The sequence below is a fragment of the Hypanus sabinus genome, chromosome 4 (assembly GCF_030144855.1).
Source record: "Hypanus sabinus isolate sHypSab1 chromosome 4, sHypSab1.hap1, whole genome shotgun sequence".
Taxonomy (NCBI): Eukaryota; Metazoa; Chordata; class Chondrichthyes; order Myliobatiformes; family Dasyatidae; genus Hypanus; species Hypanus sabinus.
This window is the reverse complement of record NC_082709.1, coordinates 139,361,507-139,387,151: the sequence shown is the minus strand read 5'-3', so window position 1 is coordinate 139,387,151 and position 25,645 is coordinate 139,361,507. Positions and strand designations below refer to the sequence as shown.

The window sequence follows — 25,645 nt, the reverse complement described above, 5'->3', positions numbered from 1 at the left end:
CAAATAGGCTCTATGTACCACTTTAAATTGTACCAAAGAATGGCGAGCGCAAAAAGATGACTTATTCACTAATTTCAAAATGGCATTCCAATCTTCATCAGAGATTTGCATATTCAGATCATGCTCCCAAGCTTGCCTAATATTATGTAAAGAAAGCTGTTTAAACATAAGCAGTTTATTATAAATATTAGAGATTGATCCATCAAAAAAAGGTTTCAATTTTAAAATATCATCTAAGAGATTCTTATCTGAACTTGAAGGAAAGGTAGCCAATTGAGAATGCAGAAAATCTCTAATTTGAAGGTAACCATAAAAATGAGTTTGGGGTAAACCAAATTTGATGGATAACTGCTCAAATGATGCTAAGTTCCCATCAACAAATAAATCCAAAAATTGTCAAATACCCAATCTATTCCATTCTATAAAAACTTTATCAGTAGTAGAGGGTAGAAAAAAATAATTACAAAGAATGGGACTAGAAAGGGAAAAATGAGAGAAACCAAAAAACTTCCTAAATTGTGACCGGATTCTCAAAGTATGTTTAAGAACTGGGTTATCAGTAATTTTACTGAAGGGTAAAGGAAGAGAAGATCCAAGAGGAGAAATAATTGAGGCACTTTTAACCGATTGAGCTTCTAGTAAAGTCCATGTTGGACAGTCGTCCCTCTTAATATAATATGACAAGAATGTGATATTCCTTATATTAGTTGCCCAGTAACAGAATCTGAAATTAGGTAAAGCTAGACCACCATCTTTATTTTTCCTTTGAAGAAAGACTTTGTTCAGCCGGGGTTGTTTATTATTCCATATGTAAGAAGACAGAATTGAGTCCAAAGTGTCAAAAAAACTCTTCCGAATAAAAATAAGCAATGCTTGGTAAAGATATAAGAATTTAGGTAACACATTCATTTTAATATAATTAATACGGCCTAACAAGGATAAAGAAAGAGGAGACCATTTACTAAATAGCCTTTTAAGGTAACTCAGTAGTGGAATAAAATTAGCTTTATACAAATGTTTAAAATTTTTAGTAATAGTTATTCCAAGATAAGTAAACTGATTAGTCATAATTTTAAATGGAAGATTGGTGTTTATTGGTTAAAGGAAATAATTCGCTTTTATATAAATTCAACTTATAACCTGAGAATCGACTAAATTGAGAAAATAAAGAAAGAGTGGAAGCTAAGGAGTCATTCACATCTGAAATAAAAAGTAAAATATTGTCTGCATATAAGGAAATATTATGAATAGTATTACTCAGGTGATATCTGTAATATCCTTGGAATTATGGAGTGCTATGGCTAGAGGTTCTAGAGCCAAAGCAAACAACAGAGGACTCTATGATTTGTCTTAGGGCAACATGACAGCAACCTTCATGAGGGTGAACCCACCAAAAGCATATGGCCCAGACTGGAAACAAGAGAAAATCTGCAGATGCTGAAAATCCAAGCAACACAGATACAGTACTGGAGGAACTCAGCAGGCCAGGCACGATATATATGGAAAAGAGCACAGTCAACGTTTTGGGCCAAGACCCTTCAGCAGATGTGATTGACTCTTCACTGAACCCTGGAACAGCTGGGCAGCAAAGATTCATATTTTAGGATGTCGTTTGCGACTACTGCTCAGCATTCAATATCACCATACCCTCAAACTAATCAATAAGCTTCAAACCCTTAGCCTAAATACTTCCCTGTGCAATTGTATTCTCAATTTTTTCACATGCAGACCCCTGTGAGTTCCGATTAGCAAATTCTCCTCCACAATCTCCATTAGCGCGAGTTCACCACAAGGCTATGTGTTTCACACCCTGCTCTACGCACTTATGATTGTGTGGCTAAGCATAGTTCCAATGCCACTTTCAAGTTTGCTGTCTTAGGCCGAATCAAAGGCGGTGACGAATCAGCATACAAGAAGAGATTGAAAATCTGGGTGAATGGTACCAGAATAATAGATGTGGAGAGGCTCTACATCCTTAAGAGTTTGCAAAAACTCGACATGACAGCTGAAACTTTGGCGAACTTCTATAGGTAGAGAGTATATTAACTGGCTGCATCACAGCTTGGTATGGAAACATCAATTCCCTTGAACGGAAGATCCTACAAAAAGTAGCGGACATGGCCTCGTCCATTACGGGTAAAGCTCTCCCCACCACTGAGCACATCTACACAGAAACTTGTGACTGGAAAGTAGCATCCATCATCAGGGACACACAACACCTAGGTCATGCTCTCTTCTTGCTGCTGCCATCAGGAAGGAGATACAGGAGCCTCAGGACTCACACCACCAGTTTCAGGAACAGTTATTACCCCTCAATCATCATGGTCTTGACCAAAGCAGATAACTTCACTTTACTTCACTTGCCCCATCACTGAAATTTTCCCACAACTTACAGACTTCTCACCTCATGTTCTCAATATATATTGCTTATTTATTATTATAATTTCTTTCTTTTGTATTCACACAGTTTGTCGTCCTTTGCACATTGGTTGAATCCCAAGTTGTTGCGGTCTTTCATTGATTCCATTATGGATTCATTGAGTATGCCTGCAAGAAAGTTAATCTCAGGGTTGCATATGGTGACATACATGTACTTTGATAATAAATTTACTTTGATGATTAATTATGTCATCAAACTCAGCAGATCCTCTAAATTCATCAGAATCCAAATTTAAGCATTTCGATTCCTATATATAAAAGGTCAGTCATATGTAATCAAATTCTGTATTTTAATAGCAAACCACAGCTGCAACATTATAAAAAATAACAAATATATAATTGAAATACCAGAAGCTGGTGAACAAGGAATTCACAACAATGCAGTGAATGACATTTTGCAACTCAATAAGTTGTATTTTTATCTCACATATGAGCAAATCAAGCAATTCAAACAAAATTACAGGATTATTTTTACCATTATGCTTTATTGCAGCATAATCGCAACTTTGTTCCAGTGAATTGAAATCAAGTACAGAAAAGGCAACAGCTATTTTCTTTATTTTGCATGATGAAATTCACCTGCACCTTTGAACAAACTAAATATTATACATTTTTTGGCATGAAGTTATGTAAACTTTGCTGAAATTTAGTATTCCTCTGCAAACATTTACACGTTAAACTATGCGGAACCATAAAATTATATCCACTCTCATTCTCAGTAAAGTCAAATCAAACCATCATTTTATATGAAAAAAAGTCACTTTAGTTTTGACTTGCACACCTTTTGCATAATTGCCAAAGGTATGTATTGCTCTGTAATATTATCTTGAAAAATTTGGAAAAGCAGCATATTGAAAAATTGTTTTAATACAGTTTACATATTTTCAGAAAGGTTACTAAATTAATCACGTCATAATGAGTCAAACATTTCTGCTATACTCAGGATGACATTTAAAACTCATTGTGCTTTAATAAGCAATTCCCCAAGCTAAATGCATCATAAAATTATGAATTTGGTAGAGATATATTGCCTGTCCTTTAATAACAGAATATGAAACTGGTAATCAATGATTTGATTTTTGAAAAGCTGAAATGAACTCTTGTTGAAGTCTGAAGCTAGCTGAAGTTGGATTTATCTAACTATTAGTTAATGCTTTGTGGCTATCAAATACATATAAAATGGACACATTCCTAGGGGAGTTAAAAAGGTTTGACTTAAATCTCTCCAGGCCTTGATGAAAATAATGACACTTATCTGGTGGACATTTTGAAAATCTAGTCTATTCACATTATTGGTCTAGATGTGCAGTTTGAAAAGATAGTAATACTCTTTCTTCCCAGAAACTAACAGGCACTTCATTTCCCTTTAGCAAAATCCTTTTAAAACAAATGAAGCGCTTCTGTATAAACAAGTTCAAGTTATAAAGTCATATGACATTCAATACTGCAAGAAGCTGAGCCAAGAGCCAACTAGTTTGGTTAAGATGAAAGACCCAGTGTACCTCTGTTCAAAGAGCTTTTTATGTATGTACGTTGTACGCAGGTCACCACAGAAAGAATTCAATACAGTCAGCTATCGGCTTACATCATGGCTGTGCAGCAGATCCATACACTGCTTTGCACTGATCACTGGAACAAATGTTAAATACTTCTGTCTTTCCAGCCTGGCAACAATCCATGCATTACCCAGTACTAGGCTTCAAAAATTAAGCATCTGCGTATTTACAGTACATAATTATTAAATTTTAATAAAAGCGGATACTTTTATTCTCAACGTAGCCACCTGCTAGACACACTCAGGTGAACTCCTAGTTTGATCACAAAGACATTACAAACCACCCCCACAGCCATTTCAATTTTAGTTGCAACATACCACATGTTTAGCTGGCGTCTACCTGCTGTGCATATTAATAAGCCAAGTGTTGGTTTCCGAGACAAGGGCCATTTCCCTCAAATTCATCAAATCCAGCTGTAGATCTTTTGTTGATTTTCCTCCCTTGCTTCTGAGAGAATATTCCTGAAAAATGGCTTCAGTGCTCCTTGGGACTGGTATTGATCCCCATCCCCCTTCTCTTTTTTCCATGTGCTGCTCTCTACTCTATCAATACTCCCAAGAGGTATTGGGTCAGTCTGCAGTTTCAAAACCAGACACAATGCACATCAGTGTACCATGCTGTAATCTACACACAGTCCACGTAATACTGAATCAAGAGCGACACCGCAAGTCAGGTTAATCATCCTCAGTTTAATTAGCTGTGTAGCAGAGAAACAATCAAATCTCAAGGATTTTTCAGTGACCCTCCAAGTAAAAAATTAAACTCTGTGCTGGCTGAGCTATTGAAGATGACTGTGGCAAAAAAAAAAATCAAACTAATAATACCAAATACAGCATAAATTTGTCAGTACAGATTTCAGACAAGTAATTAAAAATTTAATAAAAGTAAAATATAAAAGTTGCTCAAACAATATAGTATTGAAGTCAGACACAGATGAAGCTTCAGTTTTTTTTAAGTTGAAACTTTTGGGCAAATCCTGTAATAGTTTTAAGTGGATAAATCTGTCACTAATAATATTAAGGTATAAATCCATCTCATTTATCAAGATGCAAAGTTTTCATTCATAATCTGGCTATGTTTCAACAAAACATTGTTCCGTGGACATAAAGTATTATATGTATTTAGAATGCCTGTAGTATAGAACCACCAGGTGCAAAACAGTTTTAAAAATACTGCCATGAAAATTCATCACACAGAAGACTGAATTTTAAATATTCTTTGCTCAATCTGAAATAAATGTTCTTGTAATAAACCAAAATATAACTATGATTTTGTTACTTCTTATTTTTACTGCAGCTGTCAAACCTCTACTTAAACAGGCAACCCCTGATAGTGTGGTACTAGTTCACTAAAGAGCTATATCAAATCTTCCCTCCTGGGCAAGACTCTTGAGGAAGTTACTTTCAATCAACTCAACAACTTTCTGAATGAGAACACTATTTTAGAAAACTTTCAGTCAAATTTTAGAGCAAACCATAGTATGGAAATTGCCATTACCAAAATTGTCAGCAATATTAGGCTCAGCACTGGTATCAACAGAGGCTCAGTTCTAATTATTTTAGATCCAAGTGCTGCCTTCGGCACAGTTGACTGCAACATTCTCCCAAATTGGCTTGAGAACTTGGTTGGCTTCTCTAGAACTGCCCCTAATTGATTTTGTTCATATATCTGAGAGAGAATTTTCTTTGTCTGTCTCAGAAACCAATTTTCTAAGGGATACAATGCACCTTTTGGTGTTACTCAGGGAAGATGCCTTAGTTCCCTACTCCTTTCCTTATACTTGTTCACCTTAGGAAACACCAATAGAGAGCATAAACTTGATTTCCACAGTTGTGCAGATGACACACAATGTGTATCTCAACTCAGCCTGATGATAACACCCTGTCTTCTCTGACTCATGGTATGGCTGCAATAAACAAATGGACGAGCAATCTAACTTACTGAAACTAAGTGAAGATAAAACTGAAATACTTCTGGTTGGTCCCAAAGCCAAAAGAGATAAACTTTTTGATAAAAACAACACACATAAAATGCTGGAGAAACTCAGCAGGCAAGGCAACGCCGAAGGAAAGAAGTACAGTCGATATTTTGGGCCGAGACCCTTCAGCAGGACTGGAGCTTGGCTCTGCTTGTAAAATCAGAAGTAACTAACCTGGATGCTATCCTTGATGCAGATAAATAAATCCCACCTAAAGAAAGTGACCAGAGCAGCATTTCTACACTTAAGAAATATTGCAAAGGAACATTTGTTTCTGTCAAATCATGATGTTGAAGAACTAATTCACACCTCTATATTGGAAAGACTAGATTATGGCAATGCATTTTTTCTGGGCTACCAGAGAAATCTATTGACAAACTTCAACTCATTTGGAATGCTGCTATTAGACCTTTAAGCAAAACCAGGATGAGAAAACATCACTCCTGTACTAGCTATTCCTCATTGGTTTCCTGTATTTTTTAGAATTGATTTTAAAGTTCTCTTACTTGTTTTAATGCTCCTAATGGTCTTGGAACAAAGTACATCACAGAATCATTTTGATTTTATAATCCTGCTTGAGCTCCCAGGTCTTCCACCAGTCTTTTAAATTTAAACAATCTCCCTCAAAAGATTAATTGGCAAGTCTGCTTTTTTGAACTATGCTCCTAAGTGTGGAATTCAATACCTCAGGGATACAGACTCAGTTGGCACTTCTAAGTGCCAGCTCAAAACTTATTTATTTAATCTTACTTTTAGAACATAGAAATCTACAGCACATTACAGGCCCTTCAGCCCACAACCCTGTGCCAACCATGTAACCTACTCTAGAAACTGCGTAGAATCACCTACTGCATAACCCTCTACTTTTCTAAGCTCCATGTACCTATCCAAGAATCTCTTAAAAGACCTTATTTTATCCACCACCACTGTTGTCGGCACTGCATTCAACGCACCCATCACTCTGTGTGAAAAACTTACCCCTGGTATTCCCCTTGTACCTACTTCCAAGCACCTTAAAACTATGCCCTCTCATGTTAGCCATTTCAGCTCTGGGAAAAAGCCTCTGGATATCCACATGATCAATGCCTCTCAGCAGGAGGGTGATGAAGGGTTTCGGCCCGAAACGTCGTCACTACCTCCTCCCATAGATGCTGTCTGGCCTGCTGAGTTCTGCCAGCATTTTGTGTTTTTACAATGCTCCAAGTGTGGTCTGACCAAGGTCTTATATAGCTGTAGCATCTTTATGCCTTTTATTTTCATGTATGTACTGTTACCCAATATAAACCACTTCGAACCACATCTGCGTGAAAAGTGCTCTATGGTTATTATTACTACTAGTATAAAAGTTCTTGTAACAGAAATGCTTGTGAACAATCTGTTTTTGATTGTACTCATGTTGCTGATATGAGGACAACTCCCTGCATTTGCTGATTTGTTTTGGTAAGCAACCTCACTGAAGTTCTCACTCCTCCTCTCATCTTCTATCCTGTATAGAGGAATCACAAACCTACTGTACCTGAGAAAATTGCTATTTTTTCCTCAAGGAACAAGATTAACAATCTTTGCAGTTTACACCATCCTGTAGTCAAAATTTGAAATCAACCAGCTTGTGATCCCACTGTGAACTGGCAAACAAAACATTCTAATAAATAGTCCTAATTTTTACTCAATCTCTTTACTTTTAAAACTTTAATCAGTATCAAAGAAAAACAACACCAACATTGTCTTTCCTCCCAAGTCAAGGTCAGAAGTCTACCGGAGATAGTTTACTTTTAATATTTAACTTGAATTCATCTACAGTAGTGAAAGGCTCAGAAAGATTAGGAATGTGCACATGGATATAGATTATGAGACAAATATCTATAGTAATTACTTAGTAGAGACAAATGACAAACAAAATTTTTAAAAATATCATCATACTTCTGATATTAACATTCTTTTTTTTGCAAATGAGATGAATGGCATCCATTTGATCTTGGTAAATTTGAAACACTGGAATGTGTCTTCTGATACACAAAATGTTGTTCAAGTGATCTGTATGAATTTAATCTGAGATATCAGAAGTCGCTTAAAAAGGACATACAAAACAAAAGACCTGGAACACCATGTGTTGTACATATTTTCTTAAGCAATTGCCTCAACATCAAGAAGTTATTCTGGGGGTAAAACTGGAAAACACTTTAAATACAGCGATTGGGAATACCATGCATGATTTGTCAATGCTTACTGTTTCCAATTCAGGTAGCACATGAATTTCATTCTTATCCACTAACTTAAATGACAACCATTTGCAATTTCCTGAACTATGATGTCCATCGGCACCACTTAAAGCCAGATAGGACTGCTTAAAGAAAGCTAAGACAACATAAAGCCAGCTTATACCATCTAAAGGAGATGTGATGACATGCATTCTAGAACATATATTGGGAGATCATAGCCCAGAACATGCAGTTGTCTGCAGTTCCCAGCATTCACTACACATCTACAAACATTACAACTGTCACAGATTCTTCTGACGGGAATGTTGAACAGAATTTGTAGATCTTCAGTGGCAGAACTTTGTAAGGACAATCTGAATTTGAGAATAGCAAGCAAGGGATTGAACAGCAAATCTGATTAGTAGTTTTTTATTTAACACCAAAATTAAAAATATGGTGGGCATGAAATTGATGGTTCAAGGTTACAACAGGATCATTTGGGAAAGTAAGCAAAGGAATAGAAGATAACACTTAACTCAGACAAGTACAAAGTTAAACCAAAACTGGGCATATAGAGTAACTGACATGGTCCTAGACAGACGGAATGGGCTCAGTTGGGAGATTTTGGTTAGACTGGAGAAGTGGTCCGAATACTAGTTTGTTTTTTGCTCTCAGGACTCAACACTTTAATCTGGCCTGCAATCCACCCCAGCGATAGCCTTACCTGCAGTCTCAAGAGTCAAGTTTGCTGAATCCTTCAGATTGTAAAATTGCTTGTTTATTTAGACAGTTCAGAAATACATGTCTTAAAAGGAAAATACAGGCTGCAGATTGCAGTGATCATAATCCAGAAGTTGTGTATTTAGTAGTTTTGTGAGCTGCCCACGAAACATTGCTGCATATCACCAACATCATTTTGCCTCATTTAACCTTTCATTCCCGGTATCTAGACCTTGGATCTATTGATTCATTTTATTTATTTAGAGATGCGTGTGGAACGAGCCTTTTGGTGTAACCCCAGCAGTATAATTTAAAACTTCTTACAGAACTCTGACACTCTGAGCTGTAATAGCATGGTGTAATAACAGTGGAAACTGCAAGCAGTTTCAGACTCTTGGGAGTGCTTATCTCGTACAAACTCTCATGGTCCCAGCACTCATCCTACACAATTAAGAAAGTTCATCAACACCTTTACCTGCTGAGAAGGTTGAAGAGAGCTGGACTATACACATCCACACTCACGATCTACAAATGTGCAGTAGAAAGCATACTGATATACTGTATCATCACATGGCATGGAAACTGCACTGCAGCAGACAGGAAGGCTCTACAACGGGCAGCCAAAACAATCCAACACATTATTGGCACCAGCCTACCCACCATCAAGGACATATATACAGAAAGGTGCCACAAAATGGCCAGCAATAGCATGACAAATCCCACCCACCCTGTTCACTAAAAAATCTTGAAGCCTATGGTGACTTGTATCAAAAGGAATGAATAGCTTTCTCAGTGTTGCATGCCAAATATCTCTAGATTAAAGCAAAACAATGCATAGATGTCTGGAAGAGAAAGCAGCAATGTACTTCCTTACATAAAAAATGGATGGCATATTGATATGCGGCCTGCAAGGAGCCCACATATTGATATACATTAACGACTGGTCACTTTGACAGTTACTGGTATTCTAGCTCTTGCCTGCCTTGTGGCTACAGTTAAGGTTGTAGAAGTTGATATTTTACATCGAAGACATTCCTATATGGGACTTTAAGCAAATCCAGTTTCTTGTTGAGTCTGCTTATTTCTCCATTAGTTCTCCCTCATCTTACAGCTTTCTATGCTTTGGACACTGATTATTTTCACAGTTATATTGTTCTTCAAGGAGAATGGCTACACATCAAAGAATCATACAGCAATGCAACATGAAGCTGGACCCCTTGCCCAACCAGTCCTTGCTGACCACATCATCTACTTAACTTGTCCCGATTTCCTGTGTTCAGCCCTTATCCCTCTAAGTCTCATCCCACCATTTACCAGTCCAAGAGCTGTACTAAGAATCCATGTTTTCAAACACTTTATGTGCATGTATTAAAGTCAAGACACCCACCACATTAAACGATCATCGCAAAAATCAGAAGAAATTAAATCAGTAACAATCATTTTAAATTATACTGCTGGGGTTGCACATTCATCCATGTAAGATTAAGCAAAGGTGTTCAGCAGAGCTCCACAATAACCAGTGCTGTTATTTGTGTTGTAGGCTGACTGGCATCATGACCTGCTTGTTTTGCATACTTCTGAAGGGCATTAGCTGTGCACACACTCACGCCTTCAGCAACATGGCATCTGGTGCAATTCACACCACAAATGTGTGCGGATGCCACACATCACAGTCAAACACACGTGCTACAAAACCTGATTTTACACCTGCCATGTTGAAATAAATATTTTAGTCACTATAAACCTGTGTTTAAACATTTAGCCTCCTAATCAAAAATTAACATCACTTTTGAAGCAAACATGCATACAAGAGCCATTTGAGCTGCAGGCAACAGATGGTTAAGAATTGAATTTGGAGCATAGCCCACATTTTGAGGACCAAATAATTCAGGACTAAGAAAGTAACTGCTAAAAATATTGTATGTCTTAGAGACTGAAAGCAGATTAGATTCATTACTAACTTGTGCATTAATTAAAATGCTTTTTCAGTGGGCTATTGTCAGACAGGGCCCCAAAATTCACTATTTGTAAGTTAACACGACCACAGAAGCAAAAGATTAGCAGTCAGCCATATATAATTGAATTTATCTGTAAATTACTTACACTGTGTTGAAAAAAAATATGAACACAATGTTACTGTGAGAACACACATCCATGATGACATTTTTAAAAACATATTACAGCCACAAATATGTGTGGATGATCAACATTTCCAGAAGAGCCCTACTGGAGTCCATCTGTAAACATCAAGAACTTCACTTGGTTGCAATTAGATCTGCAAGTCTCTCACATGGCAAATGTCACTCAAGGAAAAGCAGCTGCGAGGCCATGGTGTCTCAGGTGAGCTAAAAGGACAAAGGAAGATATGGGGTAGGTGGTGGAAGGAGGGTGAATCAGGTGAGTCATGTGTCTTTTTAAGGTTACAATATAAAAATGAAAGTATTTTAACCCTTTATGCTTCATGTAGGATTGGACAATCTGCCCCTTATTTAATTTCCTCACCCCATTCAAATCTATGGAAAGAATACAAAACTTTTCCCTTTTAAAGGCTACGCTATATGGTGTGTTCTCCTGATTAGTGGGTCAATGATGAAACCACCAGTAGTGAGATTCTGGTATGCCTGTCGAGATGATATTAGAAGAACTTTCATGATTGGATAGGATATTTTCTACAGAAGTGGCAACATATGTGAACCTTTAAATATAAAGTCGTGGTTTTAACTCCCAAATGATTATTAGCTGGCAGTAACTGAATTTTTACCTGGCAACACTGTATGCAGACATTTCTAGCCTCATGTGGAAAGTGTATCTAGGACTTCCTATGCTACTGACAGACTGTTTTAGCAAGATAAATTTCAATAGTACTTGCAGTATGTCACTTTTCTGACATACACAGATTCCAGCAGAATCTCCAGGGAAAGGATGAACATTGACTTCTCTAACTTCCGTTAATGCCCCTCCTCCCCTTCTTACCCCATCCCTGACATATTTAGTTGTTTGCCTGTTCTCCATCTCCCTCTGGTGTTCCCCCCCACCCTTTCTTTCTCCTGAGGCCTCCCGTCCCATGATCCTTTCCCTTCTCCAGCTCCGTATCACTTTCGCCAATCACCTTTTCAGATCTTAGCTTCATCCCACCCCCTCCGGTCTTCTCCTATCATTTCGCATTTCCCCCTCCCCCCACTACTTTCAAATCTCTTACTATCTTTCCTTTCGGTTAGTCCTGACGAAGGGTCTTGGCCCGAAACGTCAACAGCGCTTCTCCCTATAGATGCTGCCTAGCCTGCTGTGTTCTACCGGCATTTTGTGTGTGTTGTTGTTTGAATTTCCAGCATCTGCAGATTTCCTCGTGTTTGGGCAAAAACATATTGTGGGATAGCAGAAGCACCATAAATCAATATAATCCACCTCCAGGATCCTCTGCAACCTTTCTCCCAGACCCTGATAAACTGCCCCAGTACGGATTCTGTACATATACGCATGATCTCTATAGGAAACGGCTCCAGAGAACATTCTTGTCTATATTACATCACCTTTTTTGTCCACACAGAAGTCTCAACTCTGTTGATCAAGAGGGACTATGGAGAATCTTCTCTTCAAGTTTAGCTGCTGCATAAATTTGTCGACAATTTACATGTATGCTTGCTTAATGCTAGTGTTAAGTATGTGTTATCTGAGACAATGATCAATAATGGAATGGTGTCAAGAGAACAACTTTTCAGATTCAGATCTATTTATCCCTTGTACATTGAAATGTTTGTGTTAACAACCAACACACTTAAGGATATGTGGAGGCAGCCCGCAAGTGTTGCTATACATTTAGGATGCCCACACTGTTCAGCAGAACAGAAGCAGCAACAACAAAACAATAACATACACTAGACAAGCTTCCAACCCCAGGACAGGCTGCCTCTGGGCCTCAGACTTTCAGACTCACACATATAGGGCCTCCAACCTCCACTCCCTGGCCCAGATATTGGGCTTCTGATTTCCCGACAAGCTGATCCAGGGGCTTCAACCTTCAGGCATCTATCTCTGGTCTCAGCACCTTTGGTCTTCGATCTCCAGATGAGTCAACCTTTGGAATTTGACCTTCGGCTTGGCCTTCAAATCTTGCCACCTTCTGGCTACTGACTCCAGGATGTGCTGATCATAGGTTAACTTTCAGGCAATTCACACAGACTTCCAACCCAAGGGGTAAGGGGTCATTTGCCCATGTGTCTCCAATATCTCCAATATCTCCGTATTGGAGATACGGACCGCCAATCTGGGATTCAACAACCGGAGGATCGCTGGCCTCCTTAGTACCTGCTAACCCGATTGCTGATCTTCAACTGCAGAATGCTCAGATCTTTTTTGCTATTATTTGCTACCACATGCACAATAATATTACTTAACCTGTAGTCGGGAGAGTCGGAAATGAGGAACCCTTCCCTCAAAGTTAGCAAAACAAAGGAGCTGGTCATTAACTGCAGGAATCACATCCATTCCATATCATTGTGGTGATGTGGTGCTGGTTGAGAGCACACCAACACCTCTACATCCAGATGAGGTGAAGGAAATTTGGTATGTCTCTGATGACTTTCACCGATTTCCATAGATCCAACACAGAAAATATCGCAGTTGAATATTGTGACTGCTCTGCTGAAGCCAACAAGAAATTGCAAACAGCTATGAATCAGTCTATCACACAAACCAACACCCTCCCCCCCAGCACCATGGACTCTGTCTACATTTTCTGCTGCCTCAGGAAAGTAGCAAGCTTAATCAAGGACAGACACCTCCATTGTGCAAGCAGAGAGATTAGTTTAGTTGACCATTTGATGACTAATTTAATGAGTTCTGCACAACACTATGGACTGAAGGGCTTGTTCAAGGTTCAATGTTTTAAGAGGTTACTGTGAAAACAAGAAGAGATTCAATAAAGCTCTCAAAAAAGTTCCACGAAAAAAAAATTAAATTTGCAACAGCTGATTGGAACCTTAGGACATAACCATTCATAAAATGGAGATCTGAGCACTTCCCAAAAGGACACAGAAGTCTAACAGAGTGAAAGCTTCACACCACCTCACAAACTGCCCAGTTGTTAAACAGCTCCTGCCCCACCGACTTCATTAGCCTCTTCACTAGTCAAAGAAGTGGTATCCTTGATCCTGAGGGACTGTATTAGAAGAACAGAAGAGTCCCTATAGAGTGAAGCCCTGGTAATAAATGTACTGTGAGGAAGGACAGATGATAGGGAAAAATTGCAGTCAGTGTAATGTGTTGAAGTGCAACATGGGGGCAAAGTCGAAAAGGGTGATAAATACAGCTCTGAAGGTGTTATATTTGAATGCATGCAGTGTACAGAATAAGGTACTGTGGTGCAATTAGCGATTGGCAGGTATGATGTTATGGGCATCACTGAGCTGTGGCTAAAAGAAAATCAGAATTGGGAGTTTAACATCCAAGAATACAGATTGTATCCAATGGACAAGCAGGTAAGCAGAGGGGGTGGGTGGCTCTGGTGGGAAAAAAAAATATGAAATCAAATCCTTAGGAAGAGGTGACATGGGATTGGAAGGTGTAGAATCCTTGTGGTAGAGTAAAGAAACTGCTAGGGTAAAAAGACCCTGATGGAAGTTATAGGCCTCCAAACAGTGGCCAGGATGTGGGATACAAATTACAATGCAAAATAGAAGTGGCATGTAAAAAGGGCAGTGTTACAATAGTATGGGGGATTTCAATATGCAGGTAAATTGGGAATATCAGGCTGGTGCTAGATCCAAAAAGAGGGAATTTGTAGAATCCCCATGATGCTGAAATACATCCCATGACACACTGGGCACATGATCAGTAATGTAACCTAGGATTATCGGTTGTTTCGGGTCTTTCAAAGTCAGACACTCTTGCCCAGGAGACCAAGACAGAGTTCATTGGGCCCTGGCTTGCATCCCAACAGCACTAGCCCACAGGTCACACCTCTTGATCCATAACCATCTGGAGGCTCACTCAGCAACCTTTCTGACAGTCCTGATGGCTCTTTTTTTTGTAGCCACCGTAATGCCAAGAAGCAAGTACTGTAGGTTTTGCACAGTACAATCTCTACGCCACACCCCTATGAGCTTGCAATGTGCCCTCCACAACTGAATCTGGCACTGCTCTACCAACTCCCGGTATTTAGTTTTCTTACATTCCTCAAACTGATCTTCCCAAGGAATTGCCAGTTCTACCATGATCACCTGCTTCAAGATTTCTGACAGAATGACCATGTTGTGCCACAGGGAAGATGATGCTATGAAGTTAGGGAACTTGCTTGCCAATTTCGATGTTCAGTTGCTAGCCACATGCACTACAAGGCGGCTTTTTAGGGCAGCTGGTGGTTTAGCAAATAAGGGAAAGGTAATTCTGGATTTGGTGCTGTGTAATAATTTGATAGAATTCACACAGCAATTTGAGAGGGAGAAGCTAATGTCAGATGTATCAGTATTACAGTGGATTAAAAGGAATTACAAAAGTATGAGACAGAAGCTGCCAAAATTGTACACTAGCAGAGATGATGGCAATGGATGGAGGTTCTTGGGGCAAATTTGGAAGGTGCAGGATATACACACCCAAAGATGAAGAAGTAGTCTAAAAGGAGGATGAGGCAACCACGGCTGACACGGGAAGTCAAACACAGCATAATAGGAAGAGAGAGGGCATATAATATGGCAAAAATTAATGGGAAGTTTATAAAAACCAACAGAAAGCAACCGAAAAGAAGAGAAAAGATTAAATATGAAGGAAAGCTAGCTAATAAAATAAAAGAGGATACCAAATGTTTTTCAGATATAGTGTATAAAGAGTAACAAGAGAGGCAGGTGTGGATATTGGTCCGGTGGAAAATGATCCTGGGGAGGTAGCAATGGGAGACAGAGAAATAATGGATGAACTTAACATATATTTTGCATCAGTCTTCACTATGGAAGGCTCTAACAGTATGCTAGAAATCTGAGAGATTCAGGGGGTTAGAAATGTGTGTAGTTGCTATTACGAAGGAGAAGGTGCTTGGAAATCCAAATGATCTGAAGGGAGATGAGTCAGCTGGATCAGACACATCACAGTGTTCTGAAGAAGGTAGCTAAACAGATTGTGGAGGCACAGGTAATAATCTTTGAGGAATCATTAGATTCTGGAATGGTTCCACAGGACTGGAAAATTGTGAATGTCAGTCCACTTTATAAGAAGTGAGGGAGGCAGAAGAAGTTAGCCTGACTTCAGTGGTTGGGAAGATGCTGGAGTCAATTATTCAGGATAAAGTTTCGGGGTACTTGGAGACACATGATGAAATGGGTTAAAGTCAGCTTTAAAATCAGTTAAGGAGAAATCCTGACTGATAAATCTGCTGGAATTCTTTAAGGAAAAAGCAGGTAGGATAGACAAAGAGGAGTCAGTGGATGGTGTTTATGTTGATGTTCAGAAAGCCTTTGACAAGGTGCTACACGAGGCCACTTAACTAGAGCCCATGGTATTACAGGAACGATACTAGCATGGATAAAAGATTGGCTGACCGGCAGGAGGAAAAGAGTGGGAATAAAGGGGATCTTTTCTGGTTGGCTGCTGGAGACTAATGGTATTCCGCAGTTGGGGCCACTTCTTTTCAGGTTATACGTAAACAATTTATTTGACAGAATTCATGGCTTTGTGGCCAGTTTGTAGGTGATACATAGGTGGAGAGGTAGGTAGTGTTGAGGAAGCAGATATGAACAGATTGGGAGAATGGGCAGATGTAAAAGAGTTTACTGAAGTATATGATCATGCACTTTGGTAGAATGAATAAAGGCATAAACTATTTTCAAAAATGGAGAAAATTCAATAATCAGAGACAGACAGACATACTTTATTGATCCCGAGGGAAATTGGGTTTCGTTACAGTCGCATCAACCAAGAATAGTGTAGAAATATAGCAATATAAATCCATAAATAATTAAACAATAATAAGTAAATTATGCCAAGTGGAAATAAGTCCAGGACCAGCCTATTGGCTCAGGGTTTCTGACACTCCGAGGGAGGAGTTGTGAAGTTTGATGGCCACAGGCAGGAATGACTTCCTATGACGCTCAGTGTTGCATCTCAGTGGAATGAGTCTCTGGCTGAATGTACTCCTGTGTCTAACCAGTACATTATGGAGTGGATGGGAGACATTGTCCAAGATGGCATGCAACTTGGACAGCATCCTCTTTTCAGACACCACCATCAGAGTCCAGTTCCACCCCCACAACATCACTGGCCTTACAAATGAGTTTGTTGATTCTGTTGTTGTCTGCTACCCTCAGCCTGATGCCCCAGCACACAGCAGCAAATATAATAGCACGGGCCACCACAGACACATAGAATATCTTCAGCATCGTCCGGCAGATGTTAAAGGACCTCAGTCTCCTCAGGAAGTAGAGATGGTTCTGACCCTTCTTGTAGACAGGCTCAGTATTCTTTGACCAGTCCAGTTTATTGTCAATTTGTATCCCCAGGTATCTATCTGTAATCCTCCACCATGTCCACAGTGACCCCTTGGATGGAAGCAGGGGTCACTGGTGCTTTAGCCCTCCTCTGGTCCACCACCAGCTCCTTAGTCTTGTTCACATTAAGCTGCAGATGATTCTGCTTACACCATGTGACAAAGTTTCCCACTGTAGCCCTGTACTCCGCCTCATCTCCCTTGCTGATGCATCCAACTATGGCAGAGTCATCAGAAAACTTCTGAAGAGTTCTGAAGTCTTCAGGTGCAAAAGGATTTGGGAGACCTTGTATAGGATTCCCTAAAGGTTAGCTTGCAGGTTGAATTGTTAGTTAAGGAAGGCAAACGCAATGTTAGCATTCATTTTGAGGGGAGTATAAGAGCAAGGATATAATGTTGAGGCTTTGTAAAGAATTGGTCAGACCACACGGAGTATTGCGAGCAGCTTTTGGCTTCTTATCTAAGAAAAAATGTGCTGGCACTCTAGTGGGTCTGTAGGAGGTTCAGGAGAATAATTTCTGGAATGAAATGGTTAATATATGAGGAGTATTTACTGGCTCTGGGAGTGTACTGGAGTTTGAAAGAATGAGAGGGGATCTCATTGAAACCTATCAGATATTGTAAGGACAATATCATGCATGTGGTGAGGATGTTTCCAGAGGGCACAGCTCAGAATCAAGAGACGTTCATTTAGAACAGAGATAAGGCAGAATTTCTTAGGTTAGAGGGTAGTGAATCTTTGGAATTCATTGCCACAGACAGCTGTGGAGGCCAAGTCAATGAGTGTATTTAAAGCGGAGGTTGTTAGGTTTTTGATTAGTCAGGGTTTCAAAGGTTGAGGGGTGAAGGCAGGAGAATGGGATGACTGGGGTAATATATCAGCCATGATGGAATGGAGAATCAGTTTCAATGGGCTGAATGGCCTAGTTCTGCTCCTACGTCTTATGGTCATATGGAAAGAATGCAAACAATCTCTTTGTGAAGCTCTATAAAGTTGTTTTAAATGGCCACATTAACCAGAGATAACAAGCATTAAAAGTACTGATGCAGGATGCACTAGCATTCAGTTATTTTAAAAAACACTTAATTCCTGCAGCAAACTTTAGCAATGATTATGACTGCATGACTTTTACATTAAACAAGCCCATGGCCTTTTGTAAGAACCAAAACTACAAAATTATTTTTGAAGGCTTGATTTTTCCACCCCCCCCCCCAGCCCCCCAGTGCTGTGGTAAGTCTCTGTCAATGCCAGCTGGTTTCCATCTGTTTACCACATGGGTGTTGCTTAAACTAGTTTGCCAACAAACTACAATATATTTTATGTTAGTTACCTCCATGTAACTGATAAACATCTCAAAACATAAGTGCAAGTGAAATGATTTTTTTCAATTAAACAATTTTTTGGAAGTTCCTTTGGAAACTATATAAAGGAAATGGTGGAAACAGGCAACTTTAAATCATTTTCAAGAGGTCTGGAGCATGTTTTACAACTTACTATTTAAGTTTCACAATCTCTATTATGCTCAACTGAGCTAATAATTTATCATAAACCTAAGCAAATTTCCAACACAGGAGGATATATGAGCCATCAGGTTCAAAATCAAACCTGATTTAATCTCACCATCTTGCACTAAGTGTGCAGTCCTGCAGATCTCAGCTCTTCAGTTCACACCCAGGATCTGTTTAAGTGCCCTAATGTATTCTCTCACTTTCTGAAAGCTCCATATTCCTGCCACACTTTACATTATTTTTTTCCTCATTCCTCCTCTAATTCTTCTACCAGTAACTCTAAAGCTAAGCTACTTGGCTTTTTCACCCAATCTTGAAGGATATAGGTCATTCCTATTTATTGCAGTTGGGCCCTTCTATTTTATACACTCTACTTACCATTCTCCTCAACCTCCTTCATTCTGAATTAAATAACTGTGTTAGTCAAATATTCTCTCTTAGATAAAATTTCCAGTCTTGTGAATGTCCTCTCCACCTTCCCCATTGCAATTTAATGGACAGAACTGTACACAGTACTCAACCTATAGTCCAAGTAGTATTTTTGCAAACAGAAGAATGGAAGATGCCTGGTACAGAGGCAGTGACGTAAATGGATATGATCACAGGCTTCAGATGGTTTTTAGATAGAGGGATGAATATGCAAGAAATGGAGGGATAGGGACAATGTGCAGCCAGAAAAGCTTTAGTTTAATTTGGCATCATGATGACAAGGATATTGTGGACCAATGGGCCTGCTTCTGTGTTGTACTGTTCTCTGCTCTATATTCTCTATCACCAATATCCTCCAGCAGTACAAAATGTATCGCTCCCAATCAACCACTTGGCCAATTTTTGTACTATTTGGAAACTTGTTTATTATACAACTTATATTTATGCTTAAATCACTTATACTAGGTAGTGAGTACCAAGCCTGTGGAACTACACTGGTAACACCCTGTCAATGATAAACACTGTGAGACATTACTCTTTCCCTTCTATCACTTATCTAACTTTGAAGCCAATTTGCTACTCTCTCTTGGATCTGGACTGTCACTTTTTTTGAATTGGTTGCTGGGAACCAAGGCAAAAATCCATACAGATTACAACAATGCATAGTCTCATCAACCCTCGTCACCTCCTCAAAATATTTAATCACTTTAGTCAAATACTAACAATCTTCACTTAAAAAACCCATGTTTGTGATTAATCCAAACTTATCTTACTGAAGATTTATACAAGGGATCCTAATAATATTCCAATGACCGAAGTTCAAATGCTGGCTCATACTTATTCCAGGTATCTCTTTTGTACTGACCATGATAAAAATCAGAATACATTCAGTTAACAAGCATTTTAGAATAAAATTTCCTAAAAATAATTATGTGGGAAATCCTTGTTTACCATCTTTCCTTCCTCATCACATTATCTTTTCACTACACTCAAGCACATTTATTCCCATTATTCAACAGATTGATGTCAATCACATGCAGGTATTAAGTCTAAAAAAATACTAACAGATGAAAAAAAGATTAAGTGATAGAACAGCTTTTATGCTAAATGAGATAATTTTCATGAAGGTTAATTTGGGAAGATGCAATTGCTTTGGCTAGCTGACTTGGTATACCGACCTACAGGAATCTACAAAGCTTTTGACAAAAAACATTTTTAAAAAAAGTTTCTTGGAGGATGATAAATGTCAAGAAGAAAATATACAACTGACTTTTTGCTTCAATTGAATTTCTTGCTTCATGTTCCAATGGCTCTACAACTCATGTTCTCAGTACTATTTGTATGTTTTTAATTTGCACAGTTTGTCTTCTTGTGCACATTGATTGTTTGTCAGTCTTTATATACAGTTTTTCATTAATTCTATTGTATTTTTTATTTTTCCTATGTGCCTGCAAGAAAATGAGTCTCAGAGTAATAAATAGCAACATATATATACTACTTTTATATATTTACTTTGATTTTGATATTAGATTATTCTGATGTACCTAGGAACGTATGCATATAGCACAGTGGTTCCCAACCTTTTTTATGCCCCACACCCCTAGGAAATGTTTGATTAATGTTCGCACCCCCTACAAAAGTAATATCACATTTGAAGATGAATAAGTCTAATTTTTAATTTTCGAACCACATGCGGGTGAACAAATTAAACAAAAAAAAAGCTTTTAACTGCAAATATAAATTGAGCAATTAGATTCTAATATATTCAGAAAAACTTGTAAACAGTAAACTGATGAGACTCCTCAACTCTGAGGTGTAACTCCCAGGTAACACTGATCAGAATCCTCAATGCTGACTCGGGCAGCGGGAGACTGGAGTGTGCTTGGGGCAAACGTTACTACCACTTCTCAAGGCACAATGGCAGCTGGCTGAGTGATGACTTGTGACTCGTCACTCAAGCACACAAGCCACTCTTTGTCGCACCCCCTGAAATTCTATCTCGCACCCCTTGGGGGTGTGGGCACCCCAGGCTGGGAACCCCTGATATAGCAGAAGGCATTGTTAAAGAAAACTGTAGACAAAGGCATCAAAAGAGGAAGTAAAACATTTTGTCTGTGTAATCTATGCTCTGGTATATTCCAATTAAACAGGTAACCTAGCCTATCCAATTTTAACAAAGCCTGGGATTCTAGATTGCTTTTATACATTTGAGCTATCATACCAAAATAACTTCTTCCTAATGACTGATTTTGTAACATGCTTACAAAAATCCTTGTGTCTAGCCTTCCAATTAATTTTATAGGACATGAGAAGCTCCATTTCCCTGGTAACAATTGTAAAAATTATTCAAATGTACTTGTTATAAAGTATTATTAAGTACTTTTCTGACCAGCGTGCCTTATGATTAAAGTATCTCAAAATAGTTTGATAGGTTGACAGTATTAAACTGTGGTTTTGAGCATAAGACGAAGGAGCAGAATTACGCTTTTCAGATTGAGTCTGCTCCACCATTCCATCATGCCTGATTTATTATCCCTCTCAACCCCATTCTCCTGTCTCCTCTCCGTAACCTTTGACTCCCTGACTAATCAATAATCTATCAACCTCCACTTAAAATACTCAATGACTTGGCCTCTACAGATGTCTGTGGCAATGAATTCCACAGATTCACTACCTTCCGGTCTTAGATTCACCCACTATAGGAAACTTTCTCCCCAGATCCTCTCTATCTAGGCCAGAGGTGGCCAACCTTCTACACTTCATGCGTCAATTTATTCACGTACGAGTTCTGATGCACCATGCAACTCCTGTATCCCTATTCAATTCTTGTAAAAATATGTTAATATAGACATACTTAGCATTTTTACATGATATATGGATTTAATATAAAACAAAATAAACATTACTTACCTTAATGAGACTATTAACAAATGTATTTAGTCCTCTTTTGATTTCTCCCTTTTTCTTAATCACATATTCTTTCCATAACTCAGACCCAAGCATTAGCTTCAGTTTTCCTTCTATTTCAGTCTGATGTGTTTTGTAGTGTCTATTAAGATCATGTCTTCTATTATGTGAGAAAGTGTTTTCACAAACAACGCACAATGGTTTTCCTGACGGACCCACTATAAATAAGAACTCATTTTCCCACTGTTCATTGAATTCATGCTTACTATCACTTTCTACTTTTCTTTTGCACTGTGATGGATAACTGAATGTAAAAACAAGGCTTAATTTTTGAAAATGTACAAAACTGCAAACGTTCACAAAGGACGAACAAAGCACAACTCTATAGCGCACGAATGTCAATTGTAAACTGACTGGCAAAAACCTGTGACGCATCACTGGTGCAGACGTCTGGCGCTTCAGGATCAAACAAATATCAAACATGTATTGAACAGTTATGGAACGACTGCAGAACAAAAGTCCTTCTTTCCTAGTTTGACTCATTGAAATTTTAAAAAAAATTGTAAACAGATTAATGTGAAAGAAGATAACATCCGCCAAAAGATGTGCACAAAATAATAAAATTGCTAAAGATAATTGCTAAGTTTTAGATTTATTCTCAGTAAAACCCATTTCTAGCTCTAAGCTACTTGAATTCCTGTTATAGATTTTTTTTCTACAATTCGGTTTTTGGTTAATACTTTTTGCATGAGTAGGCTTACTTTTTATTATTATTATCACTGGGGTGCAATGCACCACTTTTGGCACATGCACCATAGGTTGGCCATCCCTGATCTAGGCCTTTCAATACTCGATAGGTTTCAATGAGCACACCCCTCATTCTTCTGAACTCCAGTGAGTACAGTCCCAGAGCCATCAAACGTTCCTCATATGTTAATCCATAATCATTCTTGACCCTCTCGAATGCCAAAACATCTTTTTTTTCCCCCAGGTAAAGTGTCCAAAACAACTCACAGTACTCGAAATATGGTCTGACTAATGCCTTATAAAGCTTCAGCATTACATACTTGCTTTTACATTCTAACCCTTTTGAAATGAACACTAACATTGCATTTTCCTTCTTTACCACTGACTCAACTTGTAAGTTAACCTTTAGGGAATCCTCCATAAGGACTCCCAAGTCCCTTTGCATCTCTAATTTTTGAATTTTCTCCCCATTTAGAAAATAGTCTAACAATCTCTAAATGTTAATTGGCAATGTTTCCTCTAATTTGTTTTACAGCTGCACGGATCAACCACGGCTCTGAGCAGGATTTTTTTTTAAACACAGCTTGAAAACAGCATGGCAATTTAAAATGAAAATTGAAAAATCACCAACTTTTGATTTTATTTACCACCAGTATCTTGATATGTAAAAATAGCACCAACTTTTATTTTTGATGTGAAGATGATAGTTCAATATCTTTGAGCTGCATAAGCCATTCTCCCTTAAATATTGTACAAACTTTGTTGATTGTTACAATTTATAATTTGAAGCAATGTAAATAAGCTCTAAAATGCTTCAAAGTTAGAAAATTTGTGAATTATATTTATTAACACATATTAATTACTGGGTATTTCATGATTATATTTACCTAGATTTCAAAATTATACCAGCATAATTTCAAAATATTATTATATATTAAAAAATTGTGCTGCACAGCAACAAAAGCTATGTTTGCGGAAGCATTTCAGCTACTGCGGGACCACACACACAACTTAGAGGGAGCAGTGTCAAAGGTAATATTATAAAACACAATAAATATATTAATCTGGTAAACTTTGAAAAAGGCTTGCCTGTTGATGTAGTCACTGGTACATCTTTATACTAGATTAAACACTGCTTATCAACCAGCACCAGTTTGGTATTCCAAAACACCACTATTATAAAATAATGAACACTAAGGAAGCTACGAAGCTCATTGCATTCAAGCCAACTCTTTAGACCAGCTACTTAACTAATCCACTTCTCTGGCCTTTCCCGATAGCTTTGAGTTTTCTCCTCTCCAAATAAATATCAAAGTCAAATTTATTGCCACATGCACAAGTACATGTATACCCAGGTTCAATGAAAAGCAACTTTCAAAAGAAAAATCACAAATTAAACTTATGCAAGTTACTCAAGTTTTTAAAATATGTACAAATTGTTAAAAAAAATCAATTTTAATGCAAAGTGATGAAAATGGCCATCATGTTGTTATACTACAGTGTTTAAGCTTGCATTGATTGTTTCAAGTATTCAATTCATATTACTCACTACATGTAAACCATTTTGTTCAAATACTTAAGGGTCTACAAAACACTACAAGGGATCTGTAGTGGAGGCAGCAAAAGGAGGTGGATAAATACAGCATATTGCAAAAGGTGGGAGAATGGGACTATTTGTATTGCTCTTATACAAGAACCATGCACTTCATGTACTGAATAGCTACCATTGTATACTAACTTGCAAATTCCTTGGAATATTACTATTGATTTTCATCATTACTTCAGATGGAACATTCCAGAAATTACAATAAACTGTTTAAAAAGAAACCTGCTCATTGCATTTTTTGCCAATTAACTGATAATTACTCCTGGAAATGTACCACTGAAAAGTATTCTAGATTTTGAGTATTCTATTAAATTTCATCAGAAACGTTTACATTCTAATGATGTAAGCTAAAACTTTTCTACAAAGACTCTCATAGAAGGACTAATCCAGTAAAAACTCTTAGCACTTCTTCAAGGCTTTGCCATCTTTCCGGAATTCCTTCGGGAAGTCTGATCACCTAGCTGTACTCTACTCCCTGAGTATAGGCACAGACTGAAGGCTGCAGCACCAGTAGAGAGGACCAAGAAGGTATGGACAAAGGAAACACAGGAGTGCTTACAGGACTGCTTTGAACCAGTGGTCTAGATTGTATTCAGGCATGTTTTTTCTAATCTGGATGAGTATGCTGCAGTTGTTACCAACTTCATTAAAACCTATGTGGATGAGTGTTTGCCTACAAAAGACTTGCTGTACATTCCCAAACCAACAGCCGTAGATGACCAGGAGGTACATTATCTACTGTAGATCTGTGGCATTCAAGGCTGGCAATCCAGGTCTGTACTAGAAAACCAGGTATGACTTGTGGAGAGCTATTTTTAGGGCGAAGAGACAATTTCCAACGAGATTGGAGGGAACATCATATGTACAATAACTCTGGCAGGGTCTGTAGGTTACTTCCAATAAAGCGAAACCCAAAAGCATAAACGGTAGCAATGCTTCACTACCAGAAGAAGGCAATGCCTTCTATGCTGGCTTTGATATGGAGAGTATATCTACAGCTGTGAAGAACCCTGTTGCACCTGGTGACCCTGTGATCTCTGTCTCGGCGGCCGATATTAGGCTGTATTTAAAGAGGGTGAATCC

General features: G+C 38.4%; 1 protein-coding gene across 6 annotated transcripts in view; it reads right to left on the bottom strand.

Annotated features, from left to right (window-relative positions):
• LOC132393219 (zinc finger and BTB domain-containing protein 20-like) overlaps window positions 1–25,645 on the bottom strand; it is a 351,170-nt gene that overhangs the window by 103,558 nt on the left and 221,967 nt on the right. The window contains exon 1 of one of the 6 annotated variants that reach the window (XM_059968202.1): window positions 4,313–4,577. The exons of 4 other annotated variants lie outside the window; for them this stretch is intronic. The gene's annotated coding sequence lies outside the window, so the exon portion shown is untranslated. Of the gene's footprint in view, window positions 1–4,312; window positions 4,578–25,645 lie in introns of those variants that run through there. One more of the 6 variants, XM_059968201.1, reaches the window with a different exon arrangement.